Source organism: Hipposideros armiger, unplaced genomic scaffold (assembly GCF_001890085.2).
Source record: "Hipposideros armiger isolate ML-2016 unplaced genomic scaffold, ASM189008v1 scaffold_300, whole genome shotgun sequence".
NCBI lineage: Eukaryota > Metazoa > Chordata > Mammalia > Chiroptera > Hipposideridae > Hipposideros > Hipposideros armiger.
The window spans coordinates 266,863-288,096 of NW_017731650.1; the positions used below are offsets into that span (position 1 = coordinate 266,863).

General features: G+C 33.0%; 1 long non-coding RNA gene across 2 annotated transcripts in view; it reads left to right on the forward strand.

The window, feature by feature from the left end:
- Window positions 1-21,234, forward strand: part of LOC109391718 (uncharacterized) — a 431,571-nt gene that overhangs the window by 9,957 nt on the left and 400,380 nt on the right. For both annotated transcript variants that reach the window (XR_002125904.1, XR_002125903.1), the window contains exon 2: window positions 17,426-17,486. This is a non-coding gene — a long non-coding RNA (uncharacterized LOC109391718). The remainder of the gene's footprint in view (window positions 1-17,425; window positions 17,487-21,234) is intronic.

Genomic DNA, 21,234 nt, shown 5'->3' on the forward strand with positions numbered 1-21,234 from the left:
TTTGAGTTGATTACAAGAACAAGGTGTTTGTTGAAATAGGACAAGGAGAGTTGCTAATTAAGAGGAGATTCAGAGTTAAAGGTTATCTTTTTAATGAGTGTGGGGAGAAAACTGACCACGATTATAGCCTAAAGAGAAAACGCATGCAGAGATGACATTGTTGCAGGTCCCAGTGCTGGAAGGAAGGGAATGGTGGACACAGGTGTTGTTTAAATGTGATGATCTCATTTCCCCTAAGTAATAAGTCAGGGAAGCTACTGAGAGTAAAGGCTGTTTGGATTTTGCCAGGTTCTTGATGAGAATTATGTAGGTATGGAGTTGTTATGGAAAACCTCTAGCAAATAGGAGAAGGCCAAGTCTAGGAGAGAAGTGTGTCATGGAATTAAATCTGTGCATGGGTTTTTCTGGATGTGGGTAAGTGGAAGGGTCCACCTGTGTTAGGAAAGAGAAGGTGGACATGAGAATGGTTCAGGTGATGAAACATAATGTCTATTCTAAAGAAATGGCCCTTCAAAAGAAAGCTGACCAGGCAGCCAGTTCTAGATTATGCATGAATTTATAAAGTGACTAAGATATATGTTTCAGATTATATTTTTTAAAACAGTTTTTAAATTTAATAATCAAATTCCAAATTTTTAATTTAGTTGATTTTCTTGTTTTTCTTGTGTGGGATTATTGGGTAGGGTTGTAATTTATTGTCACAGTTATGAAATTAGGAAGACAAGTCATTAAAACATTAAGACATAAATAAATCTCTATTGCATTCTTTTTTTTTTTTTTCTTGACATCTGACAGTCACTAATGCAAATACTGTTTTTACTTCATGGAATAACTAGGAAAAAAACTTTTGGGTAAGAAAGCATATAGTTTATAAGCTATATATTTATTGCTTTACTAAATATTTAATATCATGTACATCATTTTTTATATTCTATTCATCCATAGGTGTTACAGTACATCATAGATCAGTCAGCGCTTCTTGTCAGGGTATATTTTTTTTTAGAACTTGAGTTTTTTTTGTTTTGTTTTGTTTTTTCCCTTTTATATCTGGATATTTGCATATTCCTATCTCCACCCCCATCTTTTTTTAATCAGGAGTGACATTAGATATAGAGCAACCATGGCCAGAGCTATCAAGACTTTTTCGCTTTCAAAAATAATAGGTTGGCATCATGACATTTTCTGTTCTTTCTAGCCCATTAGTTTTTATATTTTATTTTATAAAATCATAGTTTCTGATTCTCAGATTACTCCAAGATGTGTCTATTTTAGACCTTTTGAGGTGGTGTTGTTGTTTACTTATTTCCAAGCAAATGTATTCTCTCTCTTATTTATATTTCTGTAGAATAAGAACATTTTTATTTATTGGTTTGTCTTTCCTCTAAGAGCACAAAAATATCTCTATGGTTTTTTTCTGGCCTTTCAGTTGAATTAATTTGTTTTTTCTGGCTTCTCTTACCTTTCTTTCTGGAAGCCAGTTTCTGCGTTCCCATCTCCTAATTGGTTACTGTATAGTGAAATTCCTGCTTGCCTTGAGATCTACGCACAATCTTTGTCTCATTCCTCTACTTGTATCGCCATTTCTAGTTGCTGTAAGTTTCTCCTACACTAGTCTCCATTGCTGACACACTCCTCCTGTCAGCAGAAATTTCACTCTTGTTTCTGTTCAATATCTTCAACAAAGAAGAGGTAAACACTTAAATCTCAAAGCTAAATACAGTACTCTTTAACATATGTTTTTATCTATGTTAAATTTTGATATATTCACACTGACAATTGGCTTTCTTATTGTTCTCATCTTCTCAATCAATATTTTCTTCTCAGTCACATGTAAATCAGTAAGATTAGATTTCATATGTTCTTGAAGGCAGGATATCACAACATAATGTGGAAGATTTTTACAATCAATATTCATTTGTACTATGTATGCATCAGAAATTACATAGGGGAAAATGTCACAAGAATATGGCCCAAATCATCTTGGTTTAGAACACCTTAATCAACATTTAGAATTGTTTTCTCCTGTCGATAGCAAAAATGATCAATGCTTACTAAATGTTATTAACTTTTTAATCACTGTTATACATTTACCAAATCAATTTAATTATTCAATGGGTGATTAAAAATGAATAGTTATAAACAGAAATTCAGAAATGCAACGTTGATGTCACACACACATATTGAGTCACACACACATATTGATAGATATAGATACATACATATATTATGGAATGTTATATTTCATATTTCATTTGCATAAATTACTGAAATACTTGGAATTAGGTCAAGATGAAATGAATTCTGTGCTTTGAAAAATCCTAGGACACAGCATTAAAAAGGAGGAACCAGAATGTGTACTCCTTGGAATTCTTATTTTAAGATTAATAATTAATAAATTATGTAATATGGTGATGGGAGAACTGACTCTGGGTGGTCAGCACACAATGTGATATATAGATGATGTATTACAGAATTGTACACTTGAAACCTATGTAACTTTACTAACCTTTGTCACCCCAATCAATTTTTATTAAAAATAAATAAATAAATAATAAATAATGTAATTTCAAAATAATGTTAATTTTTAGGACAATTTGAGAGATTGACTTTATTTAATGCCTTGAAGGCTGAGGGATTCAATTTTTTAAATAGGGAAAATTGCATTCATCATAGATTTTGGAGTGTTTAATCTTTCCCTCTCTTGCTAGACATGGTAATGCAAAGATAACTAAGACACAGTTGCCTCTTTCAAGTTCTTGTATCATTTTAGTTCATTACATTTTGCAGAAAATGTGACTGTTGCTTATAATGATACTATGTCCCATTTTTTGAAAATGTTTCAAATAATGACTGTTGATCTGGATTAACTCTTTGGAATTAACGTAAAAATTGTAACTCGGTTTAAGGGGAGGGATGTTACATGTTGCCTCGTGGCAACCCAGAAATGGACTCCTTACATCCCTATCTCTTTCCAGCCACTCTAAGATGAACAGAGAAGTATCTGACATAATTCCTGTTCACCAATAGTTGAGTAGCATTAGAGAGGGATAATTAACTATTGTTTTTTAATCTTTTTATAAAAAGGCAAAATGTTAAGACTCATTCAGAGTATAAAGCATTACCAAATGAATGTCATAGAAGTATAAAACCAAGTGAAAACATTCTGAATATTGACAATAAACATTATTTAAGAGTAAAACATCTGCTTGGCCTTGAGTGATGGAAATGATTGGGACATATGGCTAAGAATTAATAAGTCTAGCCAAATGGATTCCGTTCTAGCCAAAAGGTCTGGAGACCAATTCCATACAGATGTAACAAATCCCACGAGAGTAATAATGTCCAAGTGGAGAAACAGATCCAAGCTGCAGCTTGAGGATGGGTTCAGCACTGAAGAAAAGACAAGATGGCCATTTGAGTCAAGGTAGGGTCATTCCAGCAAATCCATCCAAACTCCGTTATAGTATTATTTATTATTCTCCACTGTAATAACTTGCTGACCACTCAGCAGAACTGTGCTAGTAAGCCTACATTCACTGACGTAATAGATAAAATCCCAGCATCTTAGAAGTTCCGAATTTAGAGCATAGTCCACTGCAGTGTGCCTTGGGTAGTTTTCTGCTCATTAATTCAAGGACTCGGGCTCTTTCCTTCTTGCAGTTTTACTAACATCAACTCCCACAGCCTGAAATTATCAGTTTACACATGGAAGGATTTCATGGTCCTGACCTGAAAGTGGAATGATCAATCCCATCCATGTTCTGCTCTTCAGAACTCAGCCACATGACCATAACTTGTTCAAGTAAATCTGGTAAATGTCATCCATCTGTGTCTCCACAAAGAAGCGCCCCAACCCTAAATCAGATAACACAGTTTTGTTGTATGTACAAAGGTCTGAGTCAGGCATTACGGTGGATACAGCTATAACCAAGAAACACTTTTTCCCCTCTAAAAGCCTTAGGTAGACCTATATATAAGTAAATGTTGACGCAATACCAGATATGTTAGGTTCTATATTAGAGGGATAAAGGAAGGACTTCCTGGAAGAGGCATTATTTAAGCAGAGCTTGAAGTGTATAGGGGGTCACCATCAGGCAGAGATGGAAAGTGCTGCGTGAAAAGTGACATGACAAGTAGCTATCAAATGGCAATAAATGAGAATCAACTATGATAGTTGTAGAGATAAAGATGTCAGAGATGTTTTGGTACCACCACCAGACAGACCTTTAATACCGGTTATACTTCAGTTGCCATTTCAAAATCTGAAGCATATGCTGTGAAAGAACGAAGTATTCAGAACACATTCAAATGGAAATAAATTAAGGATGGGAGTCGTGGGGAGCTACATTGAACTAAGGCAGCAGGAGTAGAAATGAGGGAACACTTAGGCAAAACATTTGGAAAAGTACATTTAAAAAGACTTTGAGATTGTTTACATTGGTGAGTAATCCATAGATTTTGTATTTCACTGACAAAACATTCTCAATTGTTAACCCTTGGGAATTATTTGTTGAGTTCCAAAGAGCACTTAACAGCTGATTTCATTAGCTATGGAACTGTTAAAATCTTCCCAGGCAAGAACTTTTTCTGGCTTTGAGCAATGACCTCTCTGGAAACCTTGAACTTCATAAACGTGTAACAGATATATCTTCTATTGTAGCCACAAATCACCACAGTTTGAAAAAAATCTGAACCAGAAAAAAAAAATAGATGACTGCCCCCCACACCCCTTTTAAGCTTTAACCATGCAAATATAGTCCTCTTCTCTTTAGCTGCCTTCCCTTAACCAAAATCTTCACTCGAAATTCCCTTCTAGACACTATCAGGATATAGGTATATTTTAAAATTTTGCAGAAAGCCAAATACATTTGAGAGAGTTTGAAGGCTTCGTGAGTTCTTTTAATTCTCCTAGACCTCAGCGAAGGAAAGGGTACTACTGGAATGCTTCTCAAGTGCACGTGTAAGTCTTCTTTGCACTTTTAACGATATTCATTACTTAAAATGCTCTCTGGGAATGAGGGTTTTGAGAGACACTTTTCCCCATTTTTATGATGCATGGGAAGTATTTCAGTGTTTAAGGGCTGAAATAGCCTCTTGAACTCCCATTAGATCTGCTAGCAACAATTTACCAGATGTAAAAAATCAAATAGTGTTGATGTAGAATCTTTGAAGCCTGGTTTCCAGGTGTTCTGCCCTAAGAATATTTTTTCATTAGCTACAGAAGAAGTTACTCCTCCAAGAAGATAGCCTAACCCTTTTTAAGGTCAAAACAAAAGATCCCCATCAATTTCTGCAGAGAAAAGGTAACAGTTTAGATGACAACCATAGTATTATGAATAATATGTTACTATTAGATCAACAATTTACTTAAAATTATTCCAACTTTCAGAGAAATTATCTTACTTCCATTAATCATATTATATGCTATGTTTAAGTTAAGACTGCCAATTGGAATACAGTACAATAGCAGGATTCAAATGAAAGTATATTAATTAGAATAAAAATTTCATCTAATAATATAGTTTTCACATGGATTTCAGTTATAGTGGGTAGTATTTTTGTGCTCTTAAAATGATTTGATATAAGGTAAAGCCTTATTTTTAATAATGGATAAATTTTCACAATATTAGAAAGAGGACAGACATCTTAAAAGTATCTGGAGTTACATTTCTTAGTTCCTGTTCCTTTATAGTATTCGCAGTGGGGAGAATTATGTTAAAGCAGAAAAAGGACTGATTAGTTATCAAAAGATAAGGGTTTAGCTTAGTTTACTGTCTTACTTGCCTCAAAGTAAGTTCTTTATTTTCATCCATGATAACCACTGTATCCACAATTATTAAGGGACAATTACTACATGTTTCAGCATTCAGAAAGTGAAGTATAAAATACTCCTAGTTTTCTTCCATTATTTTCATACTATGATGGCTTAACTCTACTGACTTCGTCCTCATGGCCTATGTTACCTCCTTCTGATCACTCATAGCTCTGTACAGTAGTCTTGTTACCAATCTCTGTCTCCACCACCTGAGAGAATAGTGCAGTTTCTGCATTTCCTTACAGTCAAATACTGGAGCAGTGATGAGAATAAATAAAGAAAGAAAGAAATTTTAGGCTATAATTTGTTGTGGCCATAGGATTTTATTTTACAAAATGAAATTCTTATTGTATCATACCACATTACATAAAATCATCGATTAATGTTTTTCAAATCTTTTGGTGTTTGATTTTGGTATTTCTTCAAATTTATTTCATGAACTAGAATCTTTGATTAGAAGATGAGGCTGAACATGTGTAATAATCAGGTGTTCTTAAAGTTTATTTACTGAGTTCAACTAAAACCATAACTAAGAATACTTTTGATTTTTTAAAAATAAGTTAAAGATGAACTCCCACTGACTTTTAAATGGTATGTAGTTGGAGAGAAAATTTTTTTGTTTCTTAGTTGAATTTTTTCTTTCTTTCTTTCTTACTTTCTTTCTTTCTTTCTTTCTTTCTTTCTTTCTTTCTTTCTTTCTTTCTTTCTTCCTTCCTTCCTTCCTTCCTTCCTTCCTTCCTTCCTTCCTTCCTTCCTTCCTTCCTTCTTTCCTTCCTTTCCTTATTTTTTTATTTTTCATTGCCATTTTTCCTACTCTGTAGAAATCATAATACAGAATGACTAAGTATTTAGGATATATAACATAAATAAATAAACAAAAAATTAAAAAAATAGAAAGTGAGGGTTAAAAACAACTTCTGAAGCTAAATATTGGTCTATAATAATTGGGTAAATCTTTTGGTGAAGGACATTGAGTAGTATGACAATTCGATACATAAAATAAAGTGAATTTCATACAGGCATGATTTGAAGAAGCTGAAATATTTATGATTAATATAAAACATTTCTCAATTAAGAATTATAGGCATACATTAAAGTGAAAATAATTAAATTTTGTCAAATGTCTTGAAAATTGTAAAGGAATTGATTGGTGGGTCATCAGTGAAAATATTAAGATGAATGAGAATGTGTGTGCACTTGTGTTTGGTTTGATTGGTTTGTTTTCCTATCCTTTTTATAACTCTTTTTAGTGGTAGGATATGTGTTCTTGTTCTTTTGCAAAGGTAGGGTTTTCATTCACCCTCACTTTTTTTCCCCCAGGAGGGAGAATGGAATTTTCCTGACACATATAAAAAAGATTAAACACTTTAGCTACTCTTTTATAATTTTTCTGGTGCTTGTCAAAAGCAGTAATATTGCCGTCATTCAGAAATGGTTACAGTAATGTTGACACTTCACAGATAAGAACAAGCTTACTACTCATGGAAAATTTACAAATGACAGTTGACTCTCCCAGATTGTTAAAACAAAGCAAAATTAATTTTTGATCCTACAGATCTAAAGCATCTGTCTGCAGCTTAGAAAGCATCAGGAAGAAGATGAACTGAATAGCAGGACAAGCTATCTAGCAGTGAATTTGTTCAGTCATTGGAGGAAAGTTCCAACGGAAATGATGGAAATACCAGTCCTTTGGATAAGGGATATCCAGCTGGACAAAGTGCTAAATTAATTTTAGTAAAGATTTAATATTGCTCTAAAAAGGAATGTTTCCCATATCATTTATAGTTATTCAATAAGTACATTACTGAGTTGAAACCTTGACATTTTAAGTAAGTTGGGCAAATCAAGGTATGGAAATAGGACATATACAGTAAGTGAAATTATTTTTTCCCTGGTGGGATTTGCCTGCTACTGAATATATAGCTGGTTCTGTAATACCCATATCCTCCCTAGTGCCATGAACACTGAGGACATAGATATTCCGCAAATATATGCTAGTTAAATTAAATCATGACTATGTATATAGTGTAATCTTAAATTATGTTAGAAAAAGGACATGTTTGTTTTAGCGAAACACTTTTAGTCGGAAAGTACAAAGCCTTAGATCTGATGACTTAAAATATATCTTTAAATCAGTAGAAATGTGGAAGAACATGGCACGTTAGAAGCGATGGGATGATAACTTAGATTTGATTATAGCAAGACTGAACTGAGCAGCTGTTGAGATTGGATAATGATATGTGAGTTTCTCATCAGGCCTGTATAACATGTTTCCACTAATATACATTAAGAATGTCTGGATGAACTATAATTATCCCTGTGGCTTTTGCATAACATAATTAGGTCTTGCTAATGCAAAGTACTTTTATTAAGTGAGGAATGATATTTAAAAGTTATGGAGATGGTCACAAAAACCATTCAACCATGAACAGAAACATTGGCACTCATAATAGTAATGTGAAAAAAACATTTATTTCTTTTTGTTATGTAGAGTTTTCAAAATTCAAAGTGTTATTTACAGGACAGGCCCATGAAGGATGGTTTCAGTTATGCTGACCCTCTTGCTGCAGTTTGTGCACCAGGTGTCCAGACCACAGAACGGAAAACACAATCTTTGTCTGCTTTATGTAAATACAGCCCTGACATCAGCCTGTCTTTAAGTGCCTGATAGCTATTTAATTACCGAGAATTTCTCTTTAAACAGCAACCCAACAACTACAAGAAATAATAAAGAACTCATTTCAGAGCCTTCTTTCTTTCCTATCACATGGGAAGAAGGTGATATAGTTGATCACTTTATATAACTAGGTTTATTAAATGGCAGTCATTGCATGTTTTATAAACACTGCCTTAAATGTCAAATGAGAATGTTTATGTCGATAAATAAAAGCTAACTGAAACTATGAATGCAAAGTATTCATGTTCATTCCCATGACAGTTTGATATAAGGATTTTAAAGCAACTGCAGTGTGGTTAAAAAAAAAAAAGTTAAATCTGGAGTGAACAAATGGGAATTCAAATTCCAGCTCTGAAGCCTGTGGCAGGCTATCTCTAGGCAAGTTTCTTAACCTCTCTGAGCCTAATTAATCATCAGCAAAATGAGGCTAATAATTCCTTCCCTGGTGGGCTGTTGAGAAAATTAAATAAAATAATTTATGTGAGCCATCATCTTAAGAATGTTTTTATTAAATCTGGTTTTGAAAAATAATTCACAAGAAATGTGGAAGGATAAGTTTTCTCTTTTTCATCTCAAAGGAGAGAATACAAAATAGATTAAATGACAATTTTTGAGGAGAGTACCACATTTTAAACTATGTTTATAAGACTATGATATCTTTAATTACAGAATAATTATTTCCTGTCCTTTATATCTCCTTTAAGTGAACTATTAAGCCACCTCTTCTGTAATACTCTGTCTAAGAGGAGATAAATATTTTTTTGATATTTATGTAATACTTCTGAAAGTATTTCTCAATTATTTTCTTTTCTTAAGCCCTTTTTTGAATATTTAGACAAGTTTTTTCTCTTTCATTCTCATATTTCACACCTAGTATTTTAGCCTTAGAAAATCTTTAAGATGTGGCTGAAATAAAATGTGTGAACCAAATGTAGCATAAATTTGGTTATTAAAACTTCCTACCATAATCCCCTTAACCATTTTATTTCTTTTCAGTGGTTACAGTAATGTACATATAACACCAATATATGTTTTTCATCATTCCACATTTATTTGGTATACACCAAATACATAAACAGGATGAGTTAGATGAGGTGATAAAAAGGAAAGGAAGACCCATATCCTACAAGTGAGTGTTTTATTTTATACTATGGCAATAAATATAAAATATAGAAAGCAAGATATGAGCAATGACAAACATATTGCAAACTCCTATCAGAAATGAACTACTAGACTTTTCAGGAAGTTTTATTTGCACTTAATCTATTGAGATTTAATATTTGTTTTTAGTAAATTATTTTACCTTTTAAAATACATTAATGCTGGATAGTATGAGACATGTAATTAATACAGAGGTACAAAGTAAATAGTACAGAAGCTTCAGATCCAAATTTCATTGCTATAATATGATGACATTCTGATTCAAATATGTCTGGGTGTATTTAGGGTCTGAGACTCAGCATATGCACAGCATGTGAGTTATTGTTGTAGGTAAAAATGAGAAAATAATAAAACTATCATGGTTTCAAAAACAAATTATTTCCATCTGTACCACTGGATAAGTATAGTTCTAACTCAACCACATGAATAATATTACATGTGTTTTTAAAAGTCACTATTTGCTGAAGAACTTAAGCAATTCATGTGCTTTGCCTATGGTTAATTTTGGCCATAAAAAACAAGACAGCTAACAAAACTTTAAGCTGTATCTAGAAATAGTGCTGACTGCATTTAAACTGAATATGCAATTTGTTTTGATTCCTTTCCTTTTCCCTAAATTCTGAAGTTCAAAGTTTAACTTGGAATTCTTTTCTCAAGTTTGGCTGTAGTCAAAGTCCATGAAATGGCTTATGTCTGTCAATAGTTGACCTAATAGATTTGTCCTATGTTGACACTTTGTTCTTTTCATACTAAGCTGTTTATGTAATATAGATATATTATTTTGGGGGGCTTTACTTTGAAATGGGATTAGAAAATAATGAAGTATTTTAAAGTTTATTTATAAATACTAGGTTTCTTTAGTAGGGCTTTGGGATAAGTAATTTATTCTGTCGTTATTTAATTCTTCTTCAGTCTTGAATAACATCAATCACTTATTGAACACCAATCATGTCCATAGGTTTATCAAGACAAGACCAATATAGTGAGGGTACAGGTATGAAATCAATGAGTTCCATAAAATATTAGAGTTGCTATATGAGAACTTTGTACAAACAAAGGTAAAATTACCAAGAACTTTTTCTATCAGGACCATTAGGAAGCATTCATTTAAGTGGGAAAGCTCCAGTGGAATCTGGATGGAAAGCAACAGGATTATTCATGGGCAGAGATGGGCACATATTTCTGAAATGAAGCAGTTAGAGAGGAGACAAAAAACATGAAACAACATATCCGATATGTGCAACTGCTAAAGCATGGAGACAAGCTTTGGTGAGAAATAAAAATGAAGATAAGGAGGAAAAAAACAGCGTCAAATCTCGGAAAACATCAGAAGCCACGCTAAAGTCTTGAACTTTTTTGTTTAGGCAGTGACGACCTTTTAAAGGGTTTTCAGCAGGAGAGCAACCAAGCTTCACATTTTTTGTTCGTTTGTTTTTTGTCCATCTTCCTTTTATTTTTAAAGTTGAGAAAGCTGATGCCCAGAATCTTAAATTACTTATCTATGATTTCATGGGAAATTCAGCGAAGTATTTCCAAAATGCCTCCCCTGTCTTTTGCATTTGAAAATCATTCCAGTGGCATTGTAGTGCAGGGACTATTCAGGAAGTACCATGCTAGGAGCTGGGAGTAACACTACTGCTTGCTAATCCTCCATCTTGGACCTGATCCTCCATTGATTTCTTTTTTGAGCTGCACATTTTAGATGGAGACCTTTGGCAGCAGTGCGGTGGACAAATGGGGAAAGCACAATAAAGGAAATTAAAATGATTCATTTTAAGTAATATTAAGACATGAAATAAAGCCAAAGTGGTGGGGACGGAGTGATGAGGCATTGAGACAGGATGTTTTAAGGAAGTAGTGTTGATTAGACTGGGTCAGTGACAGTATTTGGAAGATGTGGAAAATGCAGTAGCATGGATTGATTCCCAAGCACCTGTCTTGAGTTAATGGGGGATGGTGATACTATCCACCAATAGGAATAGGAGGGGAGGTTTGGGAGTGAAGGTAAGGAGCTTAGTGTTTAGCCATGTTTTGTTTAAAGTGAGTACAGGGCTGCCAGGTGGAGATGCCAAGTAGCCAGCTGCATATGTGAACCTACAGGTCAGAATACAGAAGTGGATTAGAGATAGCAATTTGTTGGTCATCAGCAGCTAATAAATAGAGTGTTAATATTACTCATGGTAAAAATGTTAACAGGAGAAAAAATAAAATTAGGAACAGCAATGTGCATAAAAATAACATTTAAGTGGGGGAGGAAGAGTCAGTAAAGGAGCTGACCAAAAAAAACCCATGAAGTATTGCTATTAAGAGCTAACTGGGGACCTTTGTGAGGTCAGTTTCAGTAATGTAGTGCAAGTGGAAGCACCCACTCAGTGGCATAGTAGAATTAAAATTAAATGGAAGAGTTCAAATGAACAAGTTCATGTTCTTTTTTTGAGGAACTTAGCTGTGAAACGGAAGGGAGGACATTAACCAGAGAGGTTCACAGGGTAGAGAGATGTCAAAGTAAGTGACACATGAGTGTTATTAATGATTCCTGCAAAAGGAGCTGGTAGAGAGAGACTAAGAATATAGAAGATATGAGAATTATTCATGAAGCACCTAACATAATGCAGCAGAAATGTTGAGCTATTATTTTTATTATCAAGGAAATTTTATGGTTGGTAAAGTAGATAGAATTTATGGTGTTCCACAAGACATCTTGTTTGCCATGACGTATAGGACAAGTATTTTTAAATCTACAAAGGCAAGTGGCCAAAATAGTAGTCTTCCCTTCCATTCTTCTTCTGTTCCGCCATGTACAAATATGTTTCTCCCTAGATCTGCCCTTTTAATAAAAGGCACTAGGACCTACCTCCAACTCTTGCCAAAAATCTGAGTCGTCCTCAATTTTCTTTCCCACAGTTCCTTGTCCAAACATCACAAATACATCTGCTTCTGTCCGTTTTCACTATGGCATTCTGGTTGAAAGTATTAATATGTCATGCCTAGTCTGTAACAACAACCTTCTAACTTCTTTGCCCACTTATCTAGAGCCACTCCAACCCTACTCCCCCATCTATTCTCCACTTAACAGCCAGAATAAATGTCATAAAAAAGTTAATTAAATCATGTCACTCTAGCTTAAAGTCTTCGATAACTCAGAGTGGGAATGTGGTATACTTGTATGATGGCTACTGTCATCATTATGAGAATGTTTCTCCCCCTTTCTGTTTTAGTTATCTAGTTTCCTTTCTTTAACTCTCTAATAGCAAAACCATTATTAAAATAAATCGATCACCTATTTCAAGCATATAGTAACTGTTAGATTTTTTGCAAATGTAGTCAGCATCAATGTGCCTTGTTTCTGTTATAAACATGTGACCCCAAGTTAATACCTTGTTTGAAATGAATGGGAGTAAAACATTGTTTCTGTCACTTATATTTTTTTGACCCCTCAATTCCCAGTAATAAGTAAGATAATACTTAGAAAAGACAAACTTCGACTTTTTTTCTTAGCAGATGACAGCTAATATTCATACATATATACCCCATTTGTTTCAAGGATATAAATCAGTGATATTTTTAAGTAAAAAATAGAATTAAAAGAGAATGCTCTGATATTTGACATTTGGAAAAACTCAAATCTCATGACCAAGATTTCTATAATGGCAGTGATTATGGAGAAAAACATAGCATAGGACAATAAGATCTGAGGAATGCGCTAAATTTAATTCTAAAAGTGAAAGACACTTCAGAAAAATTTGCAGAGATCCTTTCTACTGGAAAAAAAAAATTTACTCCAAGGAAGGTAGGGTGAACTTGGCCAAGCTTAGTGGTTACAAACTTTGGTGGTGTGGTTGATTCTAATTTCTAAATGTCATAATTCTGAAAAGATAATATCTTTATATGATGGAGTTCATCACTAAAAACAGAAGACACAGATTTCAAGTTCAGATATTTCTAATGAATACATAGATACATTGTATATGTAAGAATATCTTATATATTATTATAGTATTATATAAATATCAGGGTTTTATTTTGATAGTATCTGCCATAAAACATTCCTTATATCCTAAGTGTATGAGAATAAGAGAAACCCTCTTAGGTTAGCTATGAAATTGTGAAAGACATGGAACTAGTAAATAAGGAGTGTTAAACAGCATCAGTCCTATCGATAATCAAGTAGGGGCTGGGCTCTGGTCTTGTCGCCTCTTCTTTAAAATAAAGGGAATGATTTTACTCAGGCCTCCTCCAATGGATCCATTCTACGAGTCGAGTCTTTTTGGTGAAATGATTCACTATTTCAGTATATTGAAGGATTCATTAAGGGTGTCTGTGGGGAATCTGAAGGCTTACTGTACTAAAACAGAAGTATTCCTAAGTGACTTGGGACAGTAGTCTTTGGACTCTGTACCTCAAGGGAACATGACCAATCATCAATTTATACTTATTAAACATTCTGTATATCACTCGCTCTGTGGTTTTCATTTCAGGCAACTGTAACTTTAGGCAGAGAGTGGGTTCATGTTTAGTACATTATTTTGGACGCTTTGTTTTCCATATTTTAATGGCTATTTTTATAATGTAGAAAACATTCTAATTGCCTCATGTAAAAGTCATTCTAAAAAAATTAATATTTCCAAAGTCATTAAGATAATGAAAGTAAGTGGGAAAGTAATTACTTATATCTTATTGCTAGGAGGCATTAAAATGAAGGCATGAGAAAGGTGCTGTAGAAGTCTAGAAATTCAATCTTTTATGTTTAAACTATGTCATTCTATTTTGCAAATACCTCCTATAAGCAGAACCCTGAACTTAGTGCTAAATGTGAAACAGTAGTTAAGAAATGATTTGTTAACAGATCTCAGGGTCTTATTTTACTCTTACATGTGAAATCTATTTACTCATTTGCGCATGTGGAATTTTTCATCTCCACAGCATTTTTTTTTGTTTTTGTTTGTTTGTTTTTGTTTTCTTTTGTATTCTGTTTTTGTTATTGTTGCACTGAATTTTTTATATAAATTTTATTAAATTTATCAAGGTGACATTGGTTAGTCAAATTATATGGGTTTCAAGTGTATAATTCTGTAATACATCATTTATATATTGCATTGTGTGTTTACCACCCAGAATCAGTTTTCCTTCCATCACCATAAATTTGATCCCTTTTACCCTCTTCTACCTACTACTTACCTTCTAATAACTACTAAACCGTTGTATGTGTCTATGAGTTTTTGTTTGTCTGTCTTGTTCCTTTGTTGCATTCGGTTTTCTAATCCACATAAGAGTGAAATCATATAGTTCTCAACTTTTTCTGTCTGACTTACTTCACTTAGCAGGATAATCTCAAGATCTATCTAGGTTGTAGCAAATGGTAGTATTTCATCTTTTCTTATGGCCAAGTAATATTCCATTGTGTGTATATATATATCACATCATCTTTATCCAATAATATATTGAAGACCACTTTGGTTATTTCCATTATTTGGCCACTATGAATAATGCTGCAATGAACATAGAGGTGCATATATCTTTACAGATATATGTTTTCAGATTTTTGGGGGTAGATACCCAGAAGAGGGGTTGCTGGGTCATATGGTAATTCTATTCATAATTTTTTGTGGAACCTCCAGGCTGTTTTCCATAGTGGATGCACCAATCTACTTTCCCACCAGCAGTGTATGAGGGTTTCTTTTACTCCACATCCTCTCTAACACTTGTTATTACTTGTCTTGTTGATAATGGCCATTTTAACAGGTGTGAGGTGATATGATATCTCATTGCAGTTTTGATTTGAATTTTCTAACAAGTTAGTGCAGTTGAGCATTTTTTCATACATCTGTTGACCTTTTGTATGTCTTCTTGGGAAAAAAAAAAAAAAAAAAAAAGAACCAAAAAGCCCAAGTAACCCTAAGGGGAAAAAATAAACAACAACCAAGACTGGAGGTATCACACTCCCTGACTTCAATTAATACTACAAAGTGACAATAATCAAAACAGCATGGTACTGGCATAAAAACAGACATACAGACCCATAGAATAGAGTTGATAACCCAGAAATAAACCCACATGTATATGGGCAGCTAATTTTCATCAAAGGAGCCAAACACATATAATGAAGAAAAGAAAGCCTCTTCAATAAATGGTGCTGGGAAAATTGGAAAGCCATGTGCAAAAGAATGAAACTGCACTTCTGTCACCATATACCAAAATTAACTCAAAATGTATTAAATACCTAAATATAAGACCTGAAACACTAAATTGCATAGAAGAAAGCATAGGCACTAAACTTATAGATCTTGGGTTGAGAGGGGATTTTATGACTTTTACCTCAAAGGCAAGGAAAGTAAAAGCAAATATAAATGAATGGGGCTATCTTAAACCAAAAGCCTCCTGTACAGCAAAGAAATCATCAACATAACAGAAAGGCAACCAACTGATGGGAGACAATATTTGCAAACAACACCTTCAATAAGAGGCTAACATTCAAAACATATAAAGAACTCATACAACTCAACAACAACAAAAAATAAGCAATCCAACTTAAAAATGGGCAGAGAACCTGAGTAGACAATTCTCCAAAGAAGAAATTCAACATCATGTTGTTAAGCTTCATACTGAGTCTAGAAGTTGGTACAGATTCAGATTGTACACAAATAAAAGATTCTTTTTAAAACATATTTGTTTTAAAATATTTGCTCCTTTTGAGTTTTGGAAGCTTTATTTTTGCACAAAATTTCCATCTACATGTTAAAGGTATTCAAATGACTAGCTAAATATTTTGCAGGTCAATTATATTTCCAAAGTTAAAGAAAGGATATTCATTGGAAACCAGAAGTGGCTCATAATAGAAATGCATTCTAAAATCTTGCTTATATTTGCATTCTTTACCATTTATATAGATGGAAATGTACTATAGTAATACTTTAATGAATCAAGACCACTAGAATTAAGCTTCATAAAGACAGATTTCTTACCTATCTTTTTCAATATTTTGTTCATTGTCCAGTGCCCAATTCAGTTCCTGTATATATCAGAGCCTTAATAAATATGTTTTAAAATAATACCATGGAAAGAGATAAGCTAATGCCTCAAGTCTTAACATCTGGTCATAGAGTGGTCCCTCTAAGTTGAGATCTTAGCCAAGCCATTTCTCTTTCATTGAGTTTCATTTTCTCATCTTTCAAAACACAGGATGTTTTAGATTGATGAGGGTTTTTCTGGTTTTATAAAAGTACTTGGCAATTAAAGTATTACATCTGAATAATCTTGTAATCACTATCTTAAAATAAATGTATTTCCAGAAGTGATATAGTTGCTAAAATTATCAATTAGTTCACCTAGTATATGGACTTAAAATATTCAGTATACGAATTTTCTGCTATTACAATGAAACGTTATTGTGCAATTTTCACCCACAGAAAGTTTGCATTAAAAATATAAGAATGTAGTGGTTCAGTCCCTTGGTTTTGTTTAAGTGAAGTATGGAGTAAGAGTTCAGAATGAATTATTTCTTTTATATGCATTGTGGTTCCTGCAGGTCAGGGTTGAGGCTGAGGGCAGAGATGCTGGCGTTCCTAGCACTAAGGGTGGTGTGTGAATAAATAAAAGGGCACGCTACTTCCTGAGTTTAGACAATATTTATATTGAATAAAAATCATGACTCTGAATGTATCCTGTGGAAATCTGAAACAGTTTTGAGTTAAAGAGCATATGAAATTAATAGATTATAAAATGATGTATAAAGTCTGTTTTGTTGATCCTCTTCAATCCCTCGAACTTTTCAGATCTTCAGGAATTTTACTGGGATTACTGTTCAGTTGAAATTCCAAGCATTCTCTTCAAATGGTAAGTAGAACTATTTGTTATATCACCATATTAGCTCATCAGTAAATAACATGAGTTTCTGCGTATTGAAATAAGAAACATGAATTACCGTCCTTCACTCGTATTTTGTATTTTTGTGAAAGCGAAACCACTGAAGAATGTCTTTTTATTTTTAAATTATCATGGTGGAATGTAAATATATGGCATATAAACTTGTAGACTATCAATCTTCTCTAAAGTCCAAAATAATTGTAAAGTGTCTGGAATTTAATTCATCTGCTACTAGCAAACATCTTTTGTAAACCATGTTTTACAAAATCATATTTTGTAAACACTAGGTCCAGAGAGAAGAATTAAAAATCTATTTAGATACAGCATTTCCCCTTTTAGGAATCTGACCTTTAAAAATACCTTCTTACCAGTTCAATTCCCTGCCCAAGCTGAGCTGCCGCTGAGCTGCCTACAGGTGGCAGGATGGCTCAGCTTAAATAAATAAATACAGAAAAATACCATAAGTAGGTTTATATAGGGAAATACACATTTAAAATTATCTTCCCAGATAATTGTATTATTTATTTTCTTATAGTAAAATTATAAGAATGTAACTTATGGACTTCAATAGATACATAATTATCTATATTTTTAAATGATATTAAACTCTACTCATACCCTCTGATACCTTGGTAAACCAGTCTAACCTTACTTACTTTTGGGATCATCTTCACTAAGAGCTATGTCCCCATGTTTTGAGATGGGAGATATGAAGTCATTATTCATGTTGTTTAAAACCACTTGGCAAGAACTGAGCACTATCCCCCTTGAAACTTGCTGCTTAAGTTTGTGACAACCATGGTGTCAGGCAGATGGGCTCTGTCCTTTAACACTGTTAGATGTGAGGGAGATGTCTACAATGACTCAGGTCATGTACTCATGGCCCAAGCAAAGGGCTTTGAAATTGCTTTTATTATCTTGTCTCATTTTACATGATATGTTCACAATGGACAGATATTAAATAAATATAAATACAAATAAAAAACAAAAATAACCATATTCTCACCATCTAAACATAACCAGTTAACCCCATGTATAAACTGGTGAATGTTTTCAGTATATGATCCCACAGCCTACTATAGGGATTCAGAAATGAGAATGATGATGATGTAAAATTTAGGTTCACCCAATCTACCCCAAAATGACTCTGAAGCCTGGGTTTCAATCCTTGCTCCACCACTTGTTCTGTCTGATCTTGAGCAAATCCTGTACTTTCTCTGGGCCTTTCTTAACTCATCTGCAAAATGAAGCTAATAATCCATATTTAGCTAATGGTGTTGTCTTGAGTATTAAATAAGTTACTACAGATAAAGTGTTTAGAACAGTAACTAGCCCATAAATGTTAGATACTATAATATTAACCATTGTATTTTAATTGTATTTTGCAAAGTCAGGAAAATATTAATTTGTGTATTATTTTGTATCCTGACACCATATTTAGCCCTTTATTAGTTGTAATTCTTTTTCAGTCAGTTCTTTTGTGGTTCTAGGTAAAAAATCATGTTATCTGCGAATACTAACGATTTAAAAGAATTTTGTGATTTCCTTTCTAAAATCTCACACACTTTTAAAATTTGAATTCCCCACTCATTTTCTTGGTTATAGCTTTCAGTTCAATCCTATTCTTAATTAACTAAATTAGATTTTTGGATATTTCTGCTGATGTTCTATAACTCTTGAAACATATAAATATATTTTTGAAATCTGTTGAAGAAATCATTTGGTTTTCCTCTGTTGATCAGTTAAGTTGCTAACATTATGTTATCCTTGAATAGCTAGAAACTTATTACTTTATGACATATTATAGTTCAATACTTTTTTATTTACTTGGAAATTTGGAAGAATGCTCCAAAGTTAAGATGGTATATAGTACTTTTTAATTGCTGCCATCTTTTTAGTGTTGTTAAGGAAGTTATAGTCACATTGGAAACTTTACAATATTCTCTGTGGTGGTACATATATATATATTGCTATATGATTATATATTATTTATATGTTATATTATAATTATATAATGTATGTTATAGAGTATATTATATATAATAATATAATTATATATTACATATTGTTGTATATATAATTATGTTATTTGTAATTTTGAAAAAACTCACTAGTAAAATAATAAGCCAACAGAATCTATTTTGGAAGTGGTATTTGCAATTAAAAAAATTGTTTCATTCCATTTTCATTAAATTTTATTGGAATTTTACTTATTGAGTTCATTTTAAATCTGACATTTTCTAAAATATTACCTATTTTATAAGCTTTTCACTTTATTAGCATATATTTATAAGTTGTAGTCTTATGGTTTGCAAAATTATTGCTGAATTAGTTTGATAAACTATCACATCTAATTTTTGTGTTTTTCTGGTTTTCATTATGTATTGTAATGGTTTGCAAGTTGTACTGGTTCATTCAAAAGGCCAAAACTGGAATTAATTACTCTCTTGCTATTTTTTCATTCTTTTAAATTTATTAATTCTGCTGAATACTGACTCTCTCATTCTATTTCTTAAATTCAGAGATTTATTTCTACCAAAATTACTTAATGTGTGTCTTTGGCTGTTTATAATAAGATTTGAGTATGATCAACTTTTTAAATGTTTGGGAATTTTTGAAAACAATATGTAATCCATAACACATACTAAGTTAAATATAGTTTCATCAACTTCACATAAATAATATTCAGGTTTCATGTTCTTATATTCTGTCTCCTGGGTTGAGATGGGGCTAGTTTTTGCAAGTTTTTACAAAGTCCAAGTAATCCATTTGGATTTCTACTCTAAGGGTAAAGCTACCAAATTTAAGCTGGTAAGTTATATAAGTAAATTGTATTTAGGAAGATGAGTCTTTTGCAAATGTGGAAGATCAACTGCAGTAGGCGTAATAATAGTAGGGCCAGAAAGAAGAATTAAGAATCTAGTTAGATCCAGTATTCCCCCTTTTAGGAACCTGACCTTTAAGAATACCCTCCTGTCTTAAAAAAGGTGTTCAGTGTTTTCGTTCTTTCCCAAGGTTGTTTCCATTTTCTTCCACTTTTCCTTCACCTAAGACATTTTCTCCATCAGATTTCCTTCTCAGTACTTTTGGTTCCCTCTGTAATGCTAACCTCATACATGTAAAGTTTAATGACTTTCTTGTCTGGTGTTTATTATTGTTGCCCCTCCTTTTCCTGTTTAACAACTTTGCTATAGCTTTTAAAAGCCAATATAAATTTATTCCAGAATTTTATATTCAGTGTTCATCCAGCCAGCCATCAAACATTTATGGAAAATCAACTGTGCTTTAGGCCATATGCTAAGAAGTAGAAAAAGCTGTCTGTGGAGGAGCACTAGAACCTTTGACCTCTGTGCTAAAGAGATCTTAATCTTCTGCTTGAACTCTCCCAAGGTTTAGTATCTCCTGTTGACATTAGTGTATCATTGATTTGATAACCTGAAGATACCTAAAACTTTAATGAGCTCAGTCTTTATCTATAACCTGTACATCCTATCATTTCCTGTCCTGGTTGATGGTTGATAGTAAACTGTGCTAGAAACCTAATAGGCTCTCAATATGTAATCTTTATTGAATTAACAATTTTAGCTACACTTTTTACTCTGTCCTATTCCAGGCCAACTTTTGTCATATTCCTATTGATCACATACTTATATTTAATCCCAAACTTCTCTTTATCTCTGTATTTGTTACCTTATTTTAGAACCACAAAATCTATCCC